The following is a 21,164-nucleotide window of genomic DNA, read 5'->3' as shown; positions in this document are numbered from 1 at the left end:
CCTCAAGCTGAAACTCAACTTAGGCTGCTTTTTTTTTTTATTTGTTATGTTGCAGCAATTACACTGTAAAAGTGCTGCACAAGATTGATTGCTCTGATCTGTAGTTCAATTGTAAATTAGAATACACATCCCCCTGGGGACACACGGCCCCTATTTGTGATTAAGAAAAAAGCCCCATAATAGACTAATAGCTAAAGTTCTCTCTCTTTTACTTTCAGGCAATTAGCTTGATGAAATGGCCTCTTTTTGTGTACCCTGGAAGTGTAAACCGATATCATAATGAAGTATATGATGTTTATTCTATTATTTTCACCTTGCCATGTATGCAGGAATGCATAAATAATGGCTGCTTTGTCTAGTACATTTACTGATTCAGAAGTAAACTATGTCTTAAAGATGCAGCATATGATCCTGCAGCCTATGTTAAGCTAGGCACCATGACTAGTCCCTAAAAAACTAATGTTCTGCCTAAAGAAGCTGGCGTCCATTTTTAGTCAGGTGATTAAATACTGTTAGCAAGACACTTTCATTTCTAAAGAACCTTAATTGGAAAAATCCTCCTAATAACCTTGTGAGAAAAATAAGGTATCTCTGTTTTACAGAAAGGAAAACTGATGGGAGATGCTGAACACATTACACAAGCCCACACAGGACCTCGGTAAGTGCTGAAGAAATCTTAGTTCCCTGAACTTGGTTCAGGAAATTAGAAGCTCCACTTTCTCTCTTGTAAAGTGTTATTAGTGCTCTCCTGGATGGTTCATGGAGTAGCTTTGACCATAACTTGCCTCAAAGATGTAAAACTCTGTGGTGTCACAGTTGCCTTCATTCCTATGTGACACATATGGTTAAAGCTCTTCCACATGAATCCAAGGTGGATAGGGTCATGCTCATATTCGGTATCAGTGTTGGATGTTGGCTTTCCCAAGGCTCAGTTTAAACTGTCAGTCTGAACAAATGAGTCATGTTGTGCAATAGCTTTATAACACCATGATGGTGTTCATGCAGTTGAGCTCAAGATAAATATCTGGGAAGAAGACTGCAATATTTTGATGGCTCTTGGCATACCTGCTTTGTGACAAAAGGTGCTTCTACATCAGCATTTCACTCTGGCCCAGGAGAGTGCACTTTTGATGTGAATCTTCCAAATGACCCTGCTTACCCTGCCCCACAAGGTGAGGCAGTCTTGCAGCACGCAAACGGAGTTCTTTTGTGTGAAATTGAACTAGATGATGTGGCCTGGGAGCTCCAGCAGCTAACGGAAATTCAGTCCACAGGAGCATGCTAGAGCTAGTCCAAGTAAACCTCTGACATGCAGTGACCTGAGGCCAGTCCCTGCTCTTCAGTGCACAGTCTAGACCTACCTTTATTTGCTTATTTGCTAAGCGAAGCAGGGTTCCTGTCCAAGGCGTTATTATGAGAAGCTCAGACAGCGTGGCAGGGAGGACATGTGAAATGGCCTGAAAAACCTGTGTGAGGAAACGCACTGGTTTATGTACAACTCATCAGCTTATCTGCAACAGAAATATTTTCATTTAGTTTAACTTCTGTGTGAGAGAAGTTCTGCAGGGGAATATAACAGTCCAGAAATGTTTTGCTAAGAAGCTCTACCAGTGCAAACCTTTAAAAGGTAACACTGTACATGGCTACAATACCATATTCTGTTTAAACTTGTTCATCATTGTCTTCTTGCATGACAGCCCTGGCATTTAAAATATGTTAGGGGTGACACAATACTTTCACCTGGTGCAGACATATATCACTGGAAGGATGTTCTCATAAACAAAGTGCTGCAGGCTATGATCTTATCATTCTCCTCTTCCTTCTTCTCAGTTCAGTTCAATGACAAACACGTATTTCTCTTCTTTGCTCCAGTTTCTGGCCTAGAGAAGCCTGGTGTCGGAGCAACAGGTGGTGTTGCACATCAGGAATAACAAGTGGTAGTGGTGGTCTGGTGGGGGGAAAGCAATGGAGAGGGCAGCAAACATGCATCGAATTTTATCATGCTTTGGCTGGTGTACCAATTCCACACAGTGCTGCAATTTTATAGCGTCAGCAAAAGTTTACTCCTGTGCATGCCTGCACACGTACATTTTTGAGAAAGACATAAAGCAAATTAGAGTGTTCACATGTAATTAGCTGACTATTAGTGTGGTTCAGCTGAGGCAATAGACAGACAGTAAACTTCAAGATAGCTCACAGATAAAAGGACTGAGGGTGTTCTGGAGAAAGCTGGAGGTAATAGTTCAGAAGAGAAATTCCTGACAAATTGAGTAGGCATCTAAAGATGTTCTTGCCCTACGCCATTAGCATGGCACGGTGTAGCTATAGAGGTCTTCCCTCTCCCCCCTGCAAAGCTTAACCCTTCCTGACATCCAGGGCTCTTTCTCCTTGGATACCCCACTTTTAAATTATTAGAGAATTAATCATAATTTGCAGTTTAAACACATTAGTTTAGACTAAAACTCTAAAATTACTTGCTCATGCTTCCTGCCCTCCTCCTTGTAACAGCATATGAAACAGACGTTATAACCCTTGCAGAGGCTGGAAAACCTCCAGTTATTTATCTTAGGAGTATAGATGACCAGGTCTAGTAAAAACGTTATCACTTACCATAAGTAAGCATCACACTTAGAAAGCAATGCAAAGTGTGTCTGAGTTCAAATCTTTGCAACATCTAAGAAAATGGAGGTATTTTAGCAAATCTTTGTGCTAAATGAAAATGTAGTTATATTTTTCCCTCATTTCATAGCTAGCAGGGAAGTGCTTTTTTCTGTCCTTTGGGAGTTTCCAAGATTTTGGGTTTTTTCCAACTAATTCTCTAGCTAACAAATAAGCTGCTTAAAAAAAAAAATCACTGAGCCATTTGCTTCTGTAATTTCAAAATATTTCATTTTTTTCTTGCATTTGTAAATTAAAAATTAGAACCAAAACATATTTTAAAGCAAATGCTCATTTAGAAAAATATCTACTGGGACACTTGCAATGATTTTGAAATGTCTTTAACGTCTTTTTTTCAGTTGATAAGTCTCATGAAAGCCACCTTCCAAGCCTGTTTGCCTGTTTGGCATTTTCCAATACAAAGTTTTCATGGAAAACCCCATACATAATTCACTTGTATCATCAGTTCAGTATCTCAGGGTATTCTTGTTTGGGATGGCTTCTGAGGAGAGCTAATTGAGAACTTCATGCTCTGAGTTGATCCAGCACTGGAAATTTCAAATACTGCTGAAATTATCCACACTTCTGAGCATATGTTAATGTTAAAGCTTACATTTCTCAAGGCCTGTATGCCCACAGCCTCTTGTCCCTCCCACTACTCTCAAACGGGACTGATCTAAAGTCTGTTGAAGTAAAAATTTGTCATAGGTTATGCACAACTTGCACACCATTTCTTTGCCAGTGCGTGAACTCCGCAACAAGTCTAATAGGACTCCATCCTGCAAGGAAAAGGCACACTTGATAGAGGAAATTTTCTTCGGTTCTGTCACACCAGGCAGAATTCACCAAAAAGGCAGAAGAACTAGCACTGTTGGGGTGGGTAAAGCCATAGTCACTAAAGAACACGCTATTTTTTGCAGGCAAGGAATCATTTCTCTGCATACAGCTAGCAACATTTGGTACATAGGAAGACTTTAACTCCCAAAGAAAATTATCACTTCAAGTTTTAACGCTTGTTTGTTCGAGGCTTATGTAGCCATTTGTCATGAATAAAAGTTGGAGTAAATTCTCTGCAGAAGCTTTGAATCAAGAGTGCAAGACTGTGTGGATGTTTCGGTGCATCTGGAAGGAGGGAACCTTCTGCTGTAGATCTGAAGTGATGCTCAAGGGGAAGAACAGCACGTACGAGGAGGAGAGCCAGCATGCCGGTGGCCAAGAGCCTACCACTAGAGATAAAGACTGGGAACTGTGTCAAGGTAAGGGCCCTCACAAGCCACTCAGCAAATGCTTTCTTCCCAGCTCTTGCTCCCTGCTTACCTTCTTCCCAAGGCGCGTCCTGTTTGTTGTCCTCATCCCACTCTGCAAAATGGCAGGAAATCTGAGTTCCTCTTTTCTTAAAAAAAAAATCTGAGAAACTGGAGAAAGGAGCAAGCTTTCAAACAACTGTTTTTCTTGCCTAGAGGTAGCTGTGCTGGGTTAGACTAAAGGTCCAGCTAACCCCTTACCACATCTGTGGCAGACATCACTAGCAGATAGACAGAAAATACCAGAAGTCAAACACAAACTAATTCTTCTCCTGAGGTCTTTTCCTTGTTCCTGTCACTCAGTGCATTACAGTGACTGACAGCAGAAGTTACATAAAACAAGAATGTTTAATGGTATCAGAGGAACTACCTTTCATGAACTTCTAGTTCTTTTTTAATCTGATTATATTTTTGGTGTTCTGTGGCAGAAAGTCCTGCAGTTTAATTGTGCTGCATGACAAACATAAAATTTTGTTCACTTTAAACCTCTTTTGCAACTTGTACTAACATAGTGAGTAAATACTCCCTTCTTCAGAACATTCTTCATAACATTTATCATCATATAAACCTCGGCCATCTCCTTCCAAGGATTTCTAAATTTACCTACTTTTTCCTTGTGTGGAAGCAAATACGTACAATTACCCACAAGACAACCCCTATCAAACTGAACCGTTGTTACTGAGACTGAAACTCTTCCAAAAATTAATTATTTAAAATAATCCAAACAGTGCAAATATCTGAAGATCAGGCAGATCTATAAAACCTGCCCGCGGCAAAATCATGCAATTAGAATCATGCTCGTAAGTGTTGGAGTCTTAAAACATTAATAGATCATTTTAATGGAAGGAGTTATTAAAATTGTATTTGATTTGCTTTATTACAACACTGAATGCACTATGGAAAACTGAGTTCATGAGGGAAGTTCGGTACTAAACAGATTCTTATTATCTGAGAGGAACTTTAAAATAGACAGTGCTTTACAGTTCTGTCTGAATTTTTTTTTTTTTTTCTCTCCTAAATTGATAAGAACTCCTGTTTTCATATTAGAAACTGAAAATCAGGAGGATAAGAAAGTAGCTGGAGAGTGAAATAAATCTTCAGAAAAGTAACTTGAGGAGCAAAAAATCCTTCCCAAACTAATCTTCATCATATATTATGTGTGTTGTTCTGATCATAACCACTATCAAAGTCCCATGAATTGCAAGGTTACTGTAGATAATTTAGGAAAAGGTTGCCCCAAATGTGGAAGCAATTATACAGAAATTCATTCATGACTCATTAGTAGGCATTCCTTGTTTTATTTCTGTTACAAGTAGACTGTAATTTCTAGATCTCTGACATCTCTTTATTGGGCACTTACCCTCCCTGATGTGTTTATAAAATTCCCTATTTCATTAGTGGGACATCACCAGCAAAACTCTGATGTAAAGCAGAGTTTGTTGGGGTCAACGGAATCATTTCCAGCATTTCCAGCAGACTCAGGCATAAACCTGCAAGGGTTAAACATGTGTGTGTGTATATATATATATATATATATATATATATATAAATGACTATAATCACAAAGTGGAGGAAGGAATACAGTGAATTTGTTCCGTAATTGAGATATTTTTAGTTTTGTATTCTTTAGAATCCCTGTAAATGTATGTCATTCATGCCTAGTTGTCGAAAACAGTGTTTAGGTGTTTAGACTTGAGTTGATTTAATCCAGTACAGAAGTATGCTCTAAATTTTTCAGAGCAGTACAAATGTACAAAAATGGTGTCTTCATGTTGAAAAGCTCTGTATCACTTAGAAGAACTGTGCCAATAAATTAAGCAGAGGAGAGTATTTCTATTCAAAATAGCAAGTGTCCTGTAAAAAAAAAAATCTCTGTCTTCTGAACTTAAAATATAGTTTAAAATGCAGTGATCAGATCCTTAGCAGGTGTAAATCATCACAGAAATGATGCTGCAACACTTTACATGATATTACCAAATTGTCTTGCTGGTAATTAAGAATATCCTCTGTGGAACAAGGACCAATGACAGGAGAAGGAATAAGCTGATATTGTCTCAGCACACGTAAGTGGTAGACAGAAATATTCATGTGCATAATCTTACACCTTGCCTGCATGATACCCAGTGGGCTAAAGTAATAACATACAGAATTATCTTGGAAAAGGCAATTCTCAACAGAAACTAAACATCTTATGAGTTGTCTGTAAGTTTCTCATAATTATATGTGGCAAAAATGGAAATAAAACTAATAGGCATGTACTGGGAAAATGTTTCCTTAAACTTTCTTTAAAAATCCAGGGCATATTATAGTCAATTGTTTTTCAAGACCATTTTTTCTGTATTTCATTCCAAGGAAATCAGTATCTCTTTCCCCATTTCTTTTCATGGGTTTATTATGTCTATATTCTACAGCCCAGGGAAAGAAATGTAATTCTTATTACTCAGGAAAGTAATGAAGTCATTCTGATGAAACATGACAAACTTCTGCTCTGAATTTCTGGTGTAAATTTCAGCGGAAAAAAAGACGCCTCAATTCAATAGCCACTTCCATGAAGAGCCATATTAGCCACCCTGTCTTCTACAGCACAGTTCTTTTAACATACAAACATAATGAGTTTTTTCCAGAATCAAACTTTTTTTAAAAAAAAGCAAGTGCTTCTCTTCTTCAGTATTAGAAGTGCATCTTTTCTGATCCTTGTGGAAATTATTTTTAGCTTCCTTAAGGAGATGTTCATTTTGAGCAGCATAGTCTCAGGGCTGGGATCTCAGATGTTCACGAAACATTCTGACCCATGTGTTCTGTTAATGGCTTTCCCCAGTAGGCTATGGGGTCTTGAAATCGCTTGGGTTTAATTCAAATTGAGTCACTATGTGGATGGTAGGTCTAAATTCCATGTAACAAAACATACAGCTGATGACTAAATTTTGGATATTAAGATCAGTTTTGGTTCCACTACCCAAAAAAACTTTAGAAATAGTCAGCTGAGGTAGGAAAACTACAGTGCACAGTGGTGAATGATGATTGGATGCATGTGTTCAAAATGTCCTATAAGTCCAGAATAAGCAGAATCATGATGTCATAACCAGATGACATTAAAGGACCAAATATTTACCATACATAAAGACAAAAAAAGTCTGTATAGTTTATTCATGGGAATTTTTGTTGCAGATACCAAAGGCTATTATAGATTAGCAGAAATCAAGAATTAGGGGGGGGTGTATATATATATATATATATATATATGTTAATCTTTGATCTCATGTAAAACATGGAAGGCAGAAAATATTTTGTTTTAGATGTCCCTGAGCAGGAACCATTATCTAGGCATCAAGTGCAAACACATTACAATCAGAAGACTTTTTCAGAGGTATGAAAAAAATTCCACTAAGAGCAGGAAGTAGAAATATTTGAACACTTGGAGCCCTCAAAACTAAATCTGGATGCCTCTGTGTAAGGCAGGCTCCAGCAGCAGCGTCCCTCCAGGAGCTCTGATCAAGCAGTCTCATGGTCTCAATACCTGTCCAAGCAGGGACACACACTGAACATTAGCATCTTTCTGAAGCTGCTTAATGTATTGGGCTCTTTTTTTAACCTGTTGGTAACCTGACTTCTCTTGTATCATGTAACATGGAGTAGTCTAGCCTTTTTCCTTATTAATATAAAATATACAAGTATCCACTTATGAAGACTAGCAAAATGCTGCCTGCCTGTTGTAAAACAGCAAATATTTTGTACAGAGGGAAAATTCTGACCTGCCTACTAAATAAGAAGCACAAACAGTTTCTTATGTATGGCCCCCAGTGAACTCATCCCATTTTGTGTGTATTGGAGCTTTGCAAATCTCCAGAGTTTTGTGTTTAGCAAAGCAGATGTGCAAATGGAGATCCTGGTGACCTCACCTCTGAGAATCAGGCCTTTGACATACATTACTCTCCTGCTGACAGCAAGAGAAGTGCGGATCAGTTGGCATTTCACACCTGCAACTAATGTAGAAGTTGTAACGATATAAGTGAGCATTAGGAATAGAAGTGATGCTTTGGACACGAACCAGCTATATTTAACAGGAAAGGTGCAAATCCACATTACGACTCAAGATGTGTATTAGCTGCAGCCCTTCTTTAACCTGGAAAGAAAGAATTATATCCAAGGGAACTTACCTCAAAGAGTTTCTCTTTCCTTTGGCAGAAGTGATGATTAGGCTAAAACTGGCCATTTGTTTTATCTGTAGTTGGGGAATATATGGTTTAGTATGTACAGCTTCAGCTGGTAGGCCAGTCTTTTTTCAAGGTCCTGATCTACTACAAATACCTCTTCACCATCAATAGAGCAATGAACCTGGAGCAGAGCCGAGGACCTTGCCCAGCTCCTTTGGTCTGGACTGAGCTGGCCTGGAACATCTCAGGGAGAATGAGACCTTGCTGAGCATCCCAAGTTTTCAATCCCCCCTGTGCCTTGGGAGGTCTGCACTTTCAGACAGGCTCCTGGGGCCAGGAATTACAACAGCTTTTCACCCACTATTTTCTTGTTGGTAACATGCTCTGCACTGCTCCTTTGGCCTTTTGGACTTCTGATGCTGCAGTGTGTATTTTCATCTAATATTCATCACTGATGGATTCACTGAAGCAGATCTATCATCTGCAGAGTATTTGGGGTTGGGCACATGCAGGACAACTGGAGGATCGAGCTCAGCCAGCATGGGGTTATGAAAGGCAGGTCTTGCTTGACTGACCTGATCTCCTTCTGTGACAAGGTGACCCACTTAGTGGCTGAGGGAAAGGTTGTAGATGTTTTCTACCAGATTTTAGTAAAGCCTTTGACACCGTCTCCCACAGCATCTCCTGCAGACACAGGCTGCTTGTGGCTGGGCCAGGGGTGCTCTGCCCAGGGCTAAAGGCTGGCCGGCCGGGCGAGCCCAGAGAGCGGTGGGGATGGAGTCACATCCCGCTGGTGCCGGGCACACGGAGTGTCCCCAGGGCTCAGCGCTGGGGCTGGCTCTGGTTCATATCTTTATCAACGATCTGGATGAGGGGATGGAGTGCACCCTCAGTACGTTGCAGATGGCACCAAGTTGGGTGGGAGTGTTGATCTGCTGGGGGGCAGGAGGCTCTGCAGAGGGGTCTGGGCAGGCTGGACCCACAGGCTGAGGCCAGTTGTGTGAGGTTCAACCAGGCTCAGTGCTGGGTCCTGCCTGTGGGTCACACCAGCCCCACACAGCGCTGCAGTCTGGGGTGGAGCTGCTGGGAACTGCCCAGTGGGAAAAGACCTGGGGATGCTGGCTGATGGCCAGTTGAACATGAGCCAGCAGTGTGCCCAGGTGGCCAAGGAGGCCAATGGCATCCTCGCTTGTATCCAAAATATTGTGGCCAGCAGGACCAGGGCAGTGATCATCCCCCTGTACTCAGCAATGGTGAGACCACATCTTGAATACTGGAAAGTAGGAAAGATTTTCTTATCCAGAATAACATAAGCTATAGATGAGGTATGTGTGAATACTTTTGTGTAACATGATTGTATATACTCTGCAAAATGTGTTTTGGATGTAGTTGAGAATAGTAGTGTATGTGACTCAAATCAGGTACATTAAAACATGTAGGAAGGTATAGATAAAGGCAAGAAAAGAGGAAAGAAAACAGATGTGGAGACAGCTAAAAAGATGACAGGTGTGACAGGCAGGATCAGGTAGGACAAATCCAAAGAGTTTATAAGAAGATGAAAAATGACTGTCTGGAATTGTACCTTTTGTATTTCACCACGATGAAGTTATAGTGCTTTTTCTGCTCGTGATGCAAACGAAGCACTGAAGTTCTGATTCCCCCCCCTCCCTGTGTAAGATGTCCTTTACACTGTGATGAGATCACTGGTGTATTAGTTCATGTTAATCTTTTCAGAAAGAAGCCAGGAACTGCAGTGAGGTCATGACTGCAGTAATGTCTAAAAGGATGGGTTTATGGAGGAAAGGAGAAATTTTCCTCTCATTTAGCAAAACTGTAACAGAATTTGCCATTCTCAAATGTGTTGGACAAGTTTGTCTTTTTTTGTCTGTTGCATGTTTTTGCTAAAGACAACCTGCTTCATACTGTCTTTTTTTTTTTTAAGTGTTGCAAAAGCCAACACAGCTTGCAGACAAAGCACCATGCTAGAGCAGTGCTCCATTTGAACACATGATTTAGAAGCATCTTTACCCGTGGTACCTGCCCAGCCACACAGTCAAGATAGAGGGGTAAAAAAAATCAGACTCTTGTGATGACCTGAATGTCCTCACATTAGACCTTCTGTATCATTCAGGAGGCAAATGCCTTACTGAGAGCATCCTTGTTCCCATCTCTTTCAAGGAGAAAAAACCTTGGGGCACCCCCCAGGGCCATGGTACCACTGTTTAATATGACATATTTGTGCCTCATTGATCAATGGAGTAGTGTCAGGCATGAATTTGGACTGTGACATTTCAGGCAATGGTGGTGATTTGGAAGTGCTGAACTTTCACTGTTAGTCTGATTTTTACCTTTTCCACTCTCTGTTTGCTAAGTGAAGTGACAAGACAATGATATAATTCTGAAAGGTCTTTAGATGGATTTAGTACTGGAAAGAAATATGTAGACAGATGGAATCATATGCCTCACTTTACCATGGCCAATGTATTGTATTTTAATGTCTTCTAATGAACTTTAAAATTACTCCCCAGTGTGCTTGCTGCCTGGGTCAGAGGGGTTATTCTGAGTTTGCTGTCTTCCTGGATTCTTAAGGTAATTCCCTCCGGATTTGTTGGGTCAACAACAAAGTGGTGATAACAAATACACTGCTGCTTTAATCCAGTGCTATGCTTTCTCTCTCTTTGCAATGTGGATTTGTGCGTACTAACTGTTACACTGCTCCTAGTTTAACAACTTCAGGGCATTAGTAACATGCAGCATAAAACCGGTTCCCCTTTCCTATCTAGAGACCAAATGTCCTGGATGATCTGTGTGACACAGCGGATGCTGCGCATTTAGTTTTGCTCAAAATGTTTAAGAGCTTTAGTTGCCCAGAGAGGAGCGAGAGATTAATGGCGTTCATTGATAGTGATGGGGAACTGTGTGCTCTAAATCCCATCGCAAGCAAAGAGCCCACCTCTACATACTACTCATATACATAACTACAGAAAGCCTTGCTATTTAAAAAGACTAATTAATAATGCTTAGTGGTCTAGATTTCTAAGTATGAATTGTCAGGGATTTCAGCAGGCTTAGGGAGGTGGGGAAATGGGTTAACATTACATTGTTTAAAATTACAGGGTTTACCATTGTTTAAAATGATAAGCAGATAGGGTTTCCACACCAGATTGGAGACATTTGTTCTCTTTTATTTGTACTAAAATTTCGGCTTGAACTCACATTGTCATTCTACCCAGACTGCTTCGCAGACGAGCTAATTTGTCTACCTGTGTTCCATTTTAGGCCTTGGTTTTAATTTGAGGATGATTCCTGCTAATACCAAAGACTGGATAGGACATCCATTAAAAGTCTACACAGCAATTGAAATGGAAAATTCCAAAAGAAACCCTATTAGAGTTTTTCTCCATCAAATCAACATTACAGACTTCTTATGCATTTCTTAATTAGACATTGATATTAACTGGACTGTTGCATGATTTAAATCTAGCTCTTAATCTCAGCTATTCTATGCTGCTGTAGTTTTTATGACATCCAACTAGCGACTGCTTTATGCATTAATCTATCTGGAAAACCACCTTCACATTTTTTTTGTCTTTTTTTAGAAGAATAAAGGCCCCAAGAAGGAAATGAAAGCTTTTGGGTTCAGCCATTAGTAATTTTCTGCTTAGTATTTGAAAAATTGCTTATTTTAATTGCTTCATAGAAGAAAAAGATATCAAAGCTAACGTTCTTTCTCTCCAAACTTTGTAATTATTTCTCTCAGACTCTTATTTGAAATGCCTTGAAAGGATTTTCATTGAAATGTAGATTTCTTCTCTTTCAAAAGTACTTTTATTCCCCCGTGCTTCTTTCTCTTTTTTTCCTAGTGACTTCCTCACTAGATTTAGAGCAAAATACATAGACACCAATCTCTGGACACTGTAGTGTGTGTCACACAGATGTCCCTTAAGTGCCATCTTCTTTAAACCTAACCTTCCCATGGCCTGGAGACTGTGCTGACAATTGGCCACGGGTCTTAGGCAACCTGGTATCCTTGGGCTTCCTCCACAGACAGTGAAGAAGTCATAGGTGTTAAAAAGGTTTGCTGTATCGGTCATGCTCATTCTGAAAATTCCTGTGTGATTTACTTTATTAATATCACTACCAAAATCAGGGGAGCCTAATGGAAAAGTTTTATAAATGTTAGTGAGCATGTCAGCCAACTGAAGTGCGGGGTGTGTGATAAAGTCTGAAGACAGGTAAGCCTTGTACAGTTTCAGGTTGTGTTTCCTGCATTTATCCCAAATATCCTAATCCAGGAAGGAATTTGCTAACCAAACCCTGTAGTTAGTTCTGCATTGTATTTAAACATCAGTAGCACAAAGCTTTGGGATCATGTTGGCATCATCAGTAATCCTTGATACAAATACAGCAATAGTAGCAAGAAGTTCTTTATTTCACCTACACATTTTCAGGGAACATTATTTACTAATAGATTATGATCTGGTCAAAATGATCTATACATTCATTACATCTAGAGTGGGCTTCCATAACTCACAGTATCTAAGAATGAGGCAAAACTCACATTTGTTTATAGTGCAGCAATTCTGCTCAGCAAAAAAAAGGTGCAGAGAAAATACTGTCCTAAGCACCTTGTGATCTGCTCTGAGTCCCAGGTGATTTCTCATGCCAGCTCAAAAACATTTTTAAGAGCCGCCGAAGAGTGGGGACCTGGCTGCCTCAGAGACTCCTTCAAAATATAGCTGTTCTCTCTGCAAATAAGTGGCCCCGCCAGCCTAGAGCGGTCACGGCTAAGGTTATCTTGTAGGGGGAATCTTCACAGTGGAACAAAACATTTTGAGAAAAGAAGATTGAAATGAAGCTAAAAGCATTCTCAGTATCAGATTTTACATGCGTTTTTTTACAATAACACAAAAGGAAGAAAAAGAACAAGAAAATGAGTTAGAGGAAGATGGAGAGAGAGATGGTCTATTAAGCAAAGCTACTTTTTTACTCTCTGAATTTACAGTCCTGATAGACATCTTTATTCAAAATTACTCATTTTTTATATTCAGATACTACAGTTTTCAATACTAGGTCCTAGATTTGTCTGGACAGATTACCCTCTTATTCCCACAATGAAACTTAATTATCCTTTTTATGTCTTCAGATACTTTCAGTCATTTCCTGAACTGTTTCTGGGGAACAGAGAGCAGCTGATGGGTCAGTCAGTAAAGCAAGTACTGTGCATCCCTGTTGGCCACACATTTTTGAAGGCAGAAGCCCTTTGGCCCCAGGTGTCCTTAGAAAGATTTTAAGCACTAGTACCTGTAATTTGCTCCGATCTACTTTTCTGAGCTTTTTTTTTTTTTTTTTACTAGGCAGAGAGTCATCATTTTCTCAGCACCTTTCTGTGTATTACTTGGAAGCATCCAAATCTGAGTAACTCACCTGGAATCTGTAGATGGGCATTTTAATGATTCATCTCCGAGACAAGAATAACCCCTCAAGAAAGCCAGGATGTCAATGAATGCATGGTTTAAAACACACCTTGCTGTATCACTGCTGTTGCAGCAGGAAGGAGTGAGTCTGAATAATTAGTCCAAATGACTAAACAAATTGGTTCAAAGCAACAGTAGTAGCACAGAGGGTCGTATAAATTGCTGGTATTGAGTGGTTACTAGACTTCAGGACAGTTCATTGGTTTCATCTGTAAAGAAACCTATAACACACATTATCCATTTTCACTACCTTCTGTGTCTGAGCAGAACTAACAAAGAGTAGTTAACACAGAAAGGTTGCATAAGATAACCCAAGCCTTGCAAGTACTAAAGAGAAAATTATAATGATTATCTGTTCAGTCTTTGAGAGCTATTTTTTAGCTCTTATTATTTTTGTCTCACTTATTCAAATAAGAATGTAAAAAAATGTTACAATAAATGAAAATATAAATAGGCTTAAGAAAATCACCCAGTTCATCAGAAAGTAGAGAGATAGCAGCACAACTGGTGTGTGTTATACAATCCTTTATGAATGAAATGCTAAATCCCAAAGTGCTGACCTGGTTAAATTATTTTAATATATAAATAAAGCAGGTGTTGCTGTGGTACACAGGTATGCTTTATTGGATTGAACAAGTAGTGGTCACATACAGTTTCACAACCAGGCTAGGATAAACAACAGACCTTGTATGGACTTTATACATTGTGTAAAACCCAAATTAAACAAATAATTCACTTACCCTGGAATAGTATTCATATTCCAGTCATATCTCTGCATGGAAGTTGCTTCTTCCAAACCCAGCTTGTGACCCCAGCCTGAAAGCAGGGAACAGGATGGTGCAGTATCACTGAGACCACATAGTCTGTCATACCAAAACCAGAGATTAAGACAGCACTGTGGAATAAAACACAAGTTTCTCCGTCACACCCAACCTACATTTTTTCCTGATGAGTTTATCACTCTTAATAATTTCCACTAGCCTGAGAGAACAGATAATCTGTTTTCTATAAATACAATAAATAGTGCTTCAAAGGACATGGCACTTATTCAATTCATTGTTTCAGCGATTCAAAATAAACATGAAAAGATGTCTAAGTAGCAGGATCCCGGGGTAGAGGGTCTCAGGCCGAGTCCCCATTTTTGCTGCTGCTGAGTTCTGTCACCTTAGACCTGTCGCTTCAACCTTCAGCCTGGGTGCATTTGCCTGCCTCCATAAAGCAGACAGTTAACACCTTTTATAGGGCTCTTACAGTACAGCTTACTGTACAATCTGTACAGTGCATGGCAATAAACTAGGTCCCGATCTCATCTGTGCCCTCGCTCTGTGTGACTGGAAAATGAGTGATAAAAAATAATAATAAGCTCTGAATAATTATGTATTGTCTTTATAGTGAAGCAGGCCTTGAGCACTGTGAGCTCTCCACTGGGAGAAGTCCCATTTAAAAAATCTCCCTGGCATAAAAATGAATCGGATCCTGTCACATGAATGGCCTGCATTTACTATTCTTTTCACTTACCTTCTAGTCGTTCATTTTCTGAGCTGACTTGTGCCTGTTCCCTGGTTGTCAGCAGGAACTGGGTAACAACAACTTGCTGGCAATAGAGTATTAAATAAACAAACAAACAAACAAAGGAAGAACTGCTGACTCAGCAGCTGCACTATTACAACCATTATGTAAAACAATCAAACAACAAATGCAACTTCTGAACATCATGTGATCCACATCACAAACAGCGAGGGAGAAAAGTGACGGAGGATTTTGACCAGTGCTAATGAATTTGGAACAATAGTGGCTTTTGTGATTGTAAGAAATTCAGGATGGGCCCAGGTTGAATTCTTGGTCTGTCTGAGCAGCAGACGTTCTCCTTCCTGTAACCATTGCAGCATTAAGCACTGGTTCCATCACCTGTAAAAAGGCAACCCTTGGACTAGCTCAATAGTAAGGACCACCCAACTATAGCCAAGAAAAACAGTCAGCATCTCAGGTCTAGGACATTGAAAAAGTCGGGAAGTTCAGGAGGGTGCTTCACACAGCTCTAAGTGTGATACCAGGGCTCCTTGTTTCATCTGGGAGATGAGGAAGGCACGTGCTGCCTAGACTCAGCAGCTCTTAAAAAATGTGACAGTTCATACCAGCTGCACCGGGTTTGCCCCAGGTGTGGGGCATCTCCCCCAGGACGATGGAGCAAAACAGAACAGGGCAGAAGCAGAAACACCACGAGTAACTTAATGAATGCTTTGGTGGGAAGAAGGAGAGATTAATTGTAGGGAAAATCTACTAGCCATTAAGTGTCCTGGAGCAACTATTGCGACACAGAAGCAAGTGAGTTTCTGTGTGGCTTTAAGACATCTGCCCTAAGGAAGCATTTGCAATTGAAACTGCATCCTCTTTTTCTTAACTCTCCGATTCACACAGGCCAGCAGTCGCCTTGCTAAATGAAATGCTTCTTTAGGGAGACCAGCTGGCCCCAGGGACTGGTAATGCAATATAGTGCCTTTCATCTCTCAGCCATGAACCCAAGTCAAACAGAGTTTGGTAAATGGCCAATAACCCTTACCATCCTAGGGGCTGTTTGGTGACCTGTGCGAAATGAGGAGGGTCATCTCTGTGTCTGTTTACTAGAAGGCAAGTGTCAACTACACCATAAAAAGGGACACAGTTACTACTCATTATCACCCAATTTAACATTCTGAAGCCAAAAGAATGAGCCCAGAAAATTCAGCCATTTTCTTACCCAACAATGGCGGTCCCAGTACATCAAGGTTTGAAGAACATTAATGAGGACAGTTGCATTGTAGCAAACCAGGCTGTGCCTCTCCTGCGGACAAGAAATCCAAATCTGATCTACTCACAGTGGCATGTGATTGCAGTACATCCCAGATCTACTTGGAAATCCCCAGGAAGAATGGTTTGGGTTTTCGGTGCAGCAGGCACTGAAGCATGGCCGTGAAGTTACAGAAAGCTGCAGACTTCGGCAAATCTGCACTTAGGGTCTTAAATAGACACAGGCAACCTGCATAGGGCCACAGCATCCAGCACTGACAGAGTTAATGTGCTGAGAACTCCGTCACTGGAAGGCTCTGTTCCCTCACCCATCATGAATATACTGTTCTGGTTACTAAAATAGCTGTATTTGGAAGGGTTGAAGGCCAGAAGCGCACCGCGGTACCCATTCTTGCCCTATGCACTGCTTGTTTTAAGGTCAGACCTTCAGCATCAGGAACCTGTTAGAAGAAAGAGGAATCACTTTAAAAGTTGTTGCCACTCTGGGAGTTACCCTGGAAGGTCCAAGAGGGGAAAGGGAAAGGCAGGGGCAGATAAACACTTAGCCACATGAAAAATCAGCTGCCCCTAATTGCAATAGATCTGCATAAAGCTCTGAAAGCCACCCAAAACTCCAGCCAGCTCATTCTTACTCATAGTGTTTCCAGTCACCACTACCATTTTGTAGCCCTGCTATGCCATAGCAATGATAAGGTCATTGTTGTTGTCAACTGTGAGTTACTGTTTAATCCCTACTATCTTGATTAATTGCATTAAATTGATATACCTATGTTAATTAAACAGAAGATGGCAGAGGCAGCTTTTACCTCTTATTCTTTTGTGTAGATCATTTCTCAGGGCTTCACAGGTTGTGGAAAAATAACAATACAGACACACCACACATCATATTTCAGCTCGGCTGATAAAGCTATTTTACTCACAGTGGTCCATGATTTTTTTTCTCATATCACAATATAGGCTTAATTACCAGGCTGCTGCTGCGTGGCAGCTCCCCTTGCATTATTTTTTTTTTATTTGTATTATTTGCAAGTTGTAATCATGTTTTTCTGTCATCCCCAAGCAATGTGCGTGCGTGCGTACAGGCAAATGCCAAGCCTGGAAAGGAAATTTGATGCGTGTCCATGAATTGGAGTTTTCAAACTTTGGCTGAAGATTAGTACATGTAAACATAGCTCTGCCCCCTTCATCTTGGATAATTGGTCACAAATGCTACTTGACACTTCTCAAATCAGACACTTTACATACTTCTGAGCATAGCTGAACTTTTTTGGCAGGAATTAATTTGCTTTGCAACTCAGCCGCTCATTCCTGGCTTGATCCCTACTCCAGTGATTTCAGTGCAATGTTCTGCCAGTGCGAGAAGCACAGAGGCAGGACCAGATCTGTTTGCTAGCGTTGACAAGCCTGGCTTTGTTGAATCCCTCAGAAATACAATTACTGCAGCTAATGTTCTGCCCTTTGCCAGCCTTGATTAACAATGGGATTTTTACTTTCGGGTCCCTCTTTCTATTCCAATTACTGTACAAGTTACATTGCATCAGGGGACGTCTCAGAAAAATGAAGAAGTCAATGTAGCATCACCAGAAAATGCAACTTCTGACACACCAGGACCCTTCCACAGCAGCATCAGCTTTATGGCAGATGCCTACAGACACCATCCGCTCCCAAAGAGATTGTCTCAGTTTTCTCCTGCCTCTCCTGCTAATGGTGCATGCTCCAGCAGAGAAGGAGAATCCATATCTGAAGTACCGATGAGGTTTGAAGTAGCCACGGAATTTCATGCTATTAAACTGCCTCCTGTTTACTCTGACATTGCTGTGTGTTTGCTCACCATGCACTGGTACTACAAGAGCTGAGCAGACCATATGCTCACTTAGAAGGGCTGCCAGGTCTCAGGGAGCATTACTGTGCCTATTCCAGGAGGGGTTTGGGACAAGAACACATTCCATAAAGGTTTCCACTAGGAATATTGTATTTTAGCTGGTGATCTGTTTCTGTCCAGCCTCTGAACTGAATGGCAGTTTATCAGCCTATCCATGTACATCTATGAATAATCAATGGAAAATATCATTCACCCTTTATTGTACTGGGATGTTGATAAGCTGCAGCATATTAAAACTGTTTGTTGGTTTGTTCTTTTCAGCTATTAAGCGGGATGTGCACCAGCATGCCCTCCTCATGCTGGTTGCTTCATCCAGAAAATGGAGACAAAATGATGGAACAATGTCAGTTCTAAAAGAGGGCGAAGGTTCACATGAGTTATTTTAGCATTATTGTCTTGCTCATCACTAACACTAAATCTGTAAATTAGATTGAGCTCCTACCTGCAGAAGTAAAGGATGAAACTTTGTGCTGTGCCTCTGGTATAGGCCATGAGAGGAGAAAATACCTGGTCATACCATCATGTTGCCTTGGTTCTCAGGGCTTCATATAACTCAAAGCACTGATGAGCAGAGGACAGGAACAGTCCACACAATGTTTCTCCAGCCTCTGGTAGCTTGCAGTGAGTGAGGGCTGAACCACCACCCAGTGACAGTCAGGGAACCAGCTGCATCAGCCATAGCTCTGTGTGCTTGGTCCCCACACTTTCCAATCATGGTCTCGTGATGGTTCATCCCTGGAAAGAAAGGTAGCTGGTGTTACAAGAGAGGTGGCAGATTCACTGTGGAGAGGCAAATGCCCTTATTGCCCCTGAATTTGCCATGGAATAATGCAACAGAAGACATTTCATGCTAGTACAGCTTGATTCTTACCTTAAATTAAAGAGGTGGAGACGTGTCTTGCTTCCTTCTATTTAACTCTGATACTGGAACCATTATGGGAGTGGTAGGTATAATATGTATAGGTGAACAAGGCACCAATTTGCAGAGATGCAACATAGATCTAAAGCCTGAGCTAAGGAGGAAGCTTAGTTTCCATTACTATTATGTATCACTATATAAATTTAGCTTTCAGGTCCTAAACATTTTAAAATAACGTGTCTAGTGTTAAAATCAAAGAGTATCAGAAAAAGTGAATTACAGGTTACAGGCCTCTAGTATTTGCAGTAAAAGACCTACTATCATAATTACACCTATAGAGTACTCATTTATGTTGTTATTAGGGGAAAAAATGGTAGAATTAGGATGTATGAAAAGAAAATATTGCAGAAGGGGAGCCAAATAATTTAGCTGGGACAAAGAACTATGATGGCTACTCAACACACTTCTGTTTTCAACACATGAGCTCACCGTGTGTGTGTGTGGACCTGCAATGCCCAGGGATTTAGGGAAAACCACTATAGGTCACTGATGCCTAGTACAACTGGGAACAAACCACAGCCCACAGAAAGGCCTGACCTCACACAGAAACCTCCAGCTTGGGAGCTGGATGCCTTTTTGTACCATAGTCTTTGCTAGGTGAGAATAGAAATTGCCCAAATGATTCCATGAGCTTGGTACTTTACAGACAAAAATCCTTCCCCACTGCCAATAAGATCAAACCTAGACTCTTGAACATTTGAAATGAGATTAAAACAAGATAAAAACATCTTTTTTTCAGGGGAAAGATGAATCTCCATTTTGGCTCATTATTTTGTGGTTGGGGCTAAGTGGCCATTATTAGTCCATAGGTACCCACTGCTGTAAATCCACTGCATTGCCTCCTGGATGTCATTCCCGAAAGTAAGTGAACTGTTGCTTCAGTGGCTGAAGATTTACTTGTTTAATGCCTGGTGTCATCAACAAATTCAGGCTGCAACGACATCCTACTTGTTTAAGCTAATACACAGCTTTGCACTCTCCTTGTTTTTCTCCCCATTCAAACTAATGGCTTAGTGTTAATGTCTACCATGAACACACAGTTTCCATGCAGATAATTAGAAGTCCGGCTGAGTAGATCACATTATTTAATGTATCATCATTATGTTTGTATTTTTAAAAGCATCTAAACAACATTATTTCTCCTGTAACTCCATCTCTTCAGTGCTCTGACACCAGGGATGAATTGTGCTATGCGTTTTGGTAAAGGTTTGTTTTCTAAAAAATGATGGAACCACTTGGAGTTTAAACCATTGCTGTAATGAGTTAGTAAGTTGTCCCTACTTGAGAAAATTCTTGTGCAGGAGTAAAATTCCTTGTTTGGCTGTGCTACAAGAAACAGGATGATATTTAATTATGACAATTCAAACTCATCTGGTTTCTCCAAGTGCAGACTATTATTGATTTACAGTACTAATATAGAAAAAGCGGAATTAAAAACCTGGTTTATTTAGAAACTTACTTATTCCTAAAAATGTCTGTTCAGCTCATTTTTAAATTTGATTTCTTATCCCAGGTGAATTATACTGCATTTCTGAATCTCAAGAACTGCTTGCGCCTGATAACAGCTGATCGAAGTACCAGCATAGGTCGGTCATTTTGATTGTAAGATTTTTGTTTGTTGCTTTATTGGACAGTGATGTTTGCAAAAGAGAGATTAAGAGCACCAGAGACAGAATTAGAGACCATGGTTAGTGCATGAGACTTAAGGTTAGTATAGGACCTTGGTCTGCAAGATCACTGGCAAATGAAACCATCTTGCAGGCAGAATCAATGGCTCGTTCTGAAAAAAAAAAATAAGGAAAATCCGTGCCAGTGTTTCAGCATGACAAATGAACTTAGGCAAGTTGAAGATAATCATGATTATTTAATATTCCACAGCTTTACAACTCGATACTCTGTGGACAAAAGATCAGAAGGCTGCTGAGTCCAAAGTTTTGAATCTTTGGGTCAATATGCTTCTCATGTCTTCAGCATTTAGTTTAA

At 40.4% G+C, this 21,164-nt stretch overlaps 1 long non-coding RNA gene across 5 annotated transcripts in view; it reads right to left on the bottom strand.

Annotated features, from left to right (window-relative positions):
• Positions 1 to 6,201: 6,201 nt before the first annotated feature.
• LOC114015232 (uncharacterized) overlaps positions 6,202 to 21,164 on the bottom strand; it is a 35,867-nt gene continuing 20,904 nt past the window's right edge. For 3 of the 5 annotated variants that reach the window (XR_003559034.2, XR_003559036.2, XR_008733052.1), the window contains exon 4: positions 6,203 to 20,961. This is a non-coding gene — a long non-coding RNA (uncharacterized LOC114015232). Of the gene's footprint in view, positions 20,962 to 21,164 lie in introns of all 5 variants that reach the window. The other 2 variants (XR_008733053.1, XR_008733051.1) reach the window with 2 other exon arrangements.

This window comes from Falco cherrug, chromosome 7 (assembly GCF_023634085.1).
Source record: "Falco cherrug isolate bFalChe1 chromosome 7, bFalChe1.pri, whole genome shotgun sequence".
In the NCBI taxonomy this organism is placed as follows: Eukaryota; Metazoa; Chordata; class Aves; order Falconiformes; family Falconidae; genus Falco; species Falco cherrug.
Note: the sequence above shows the minus strand (reverse complement) of the source record. Positions and strands in the feature narration are given on the sequence as shown.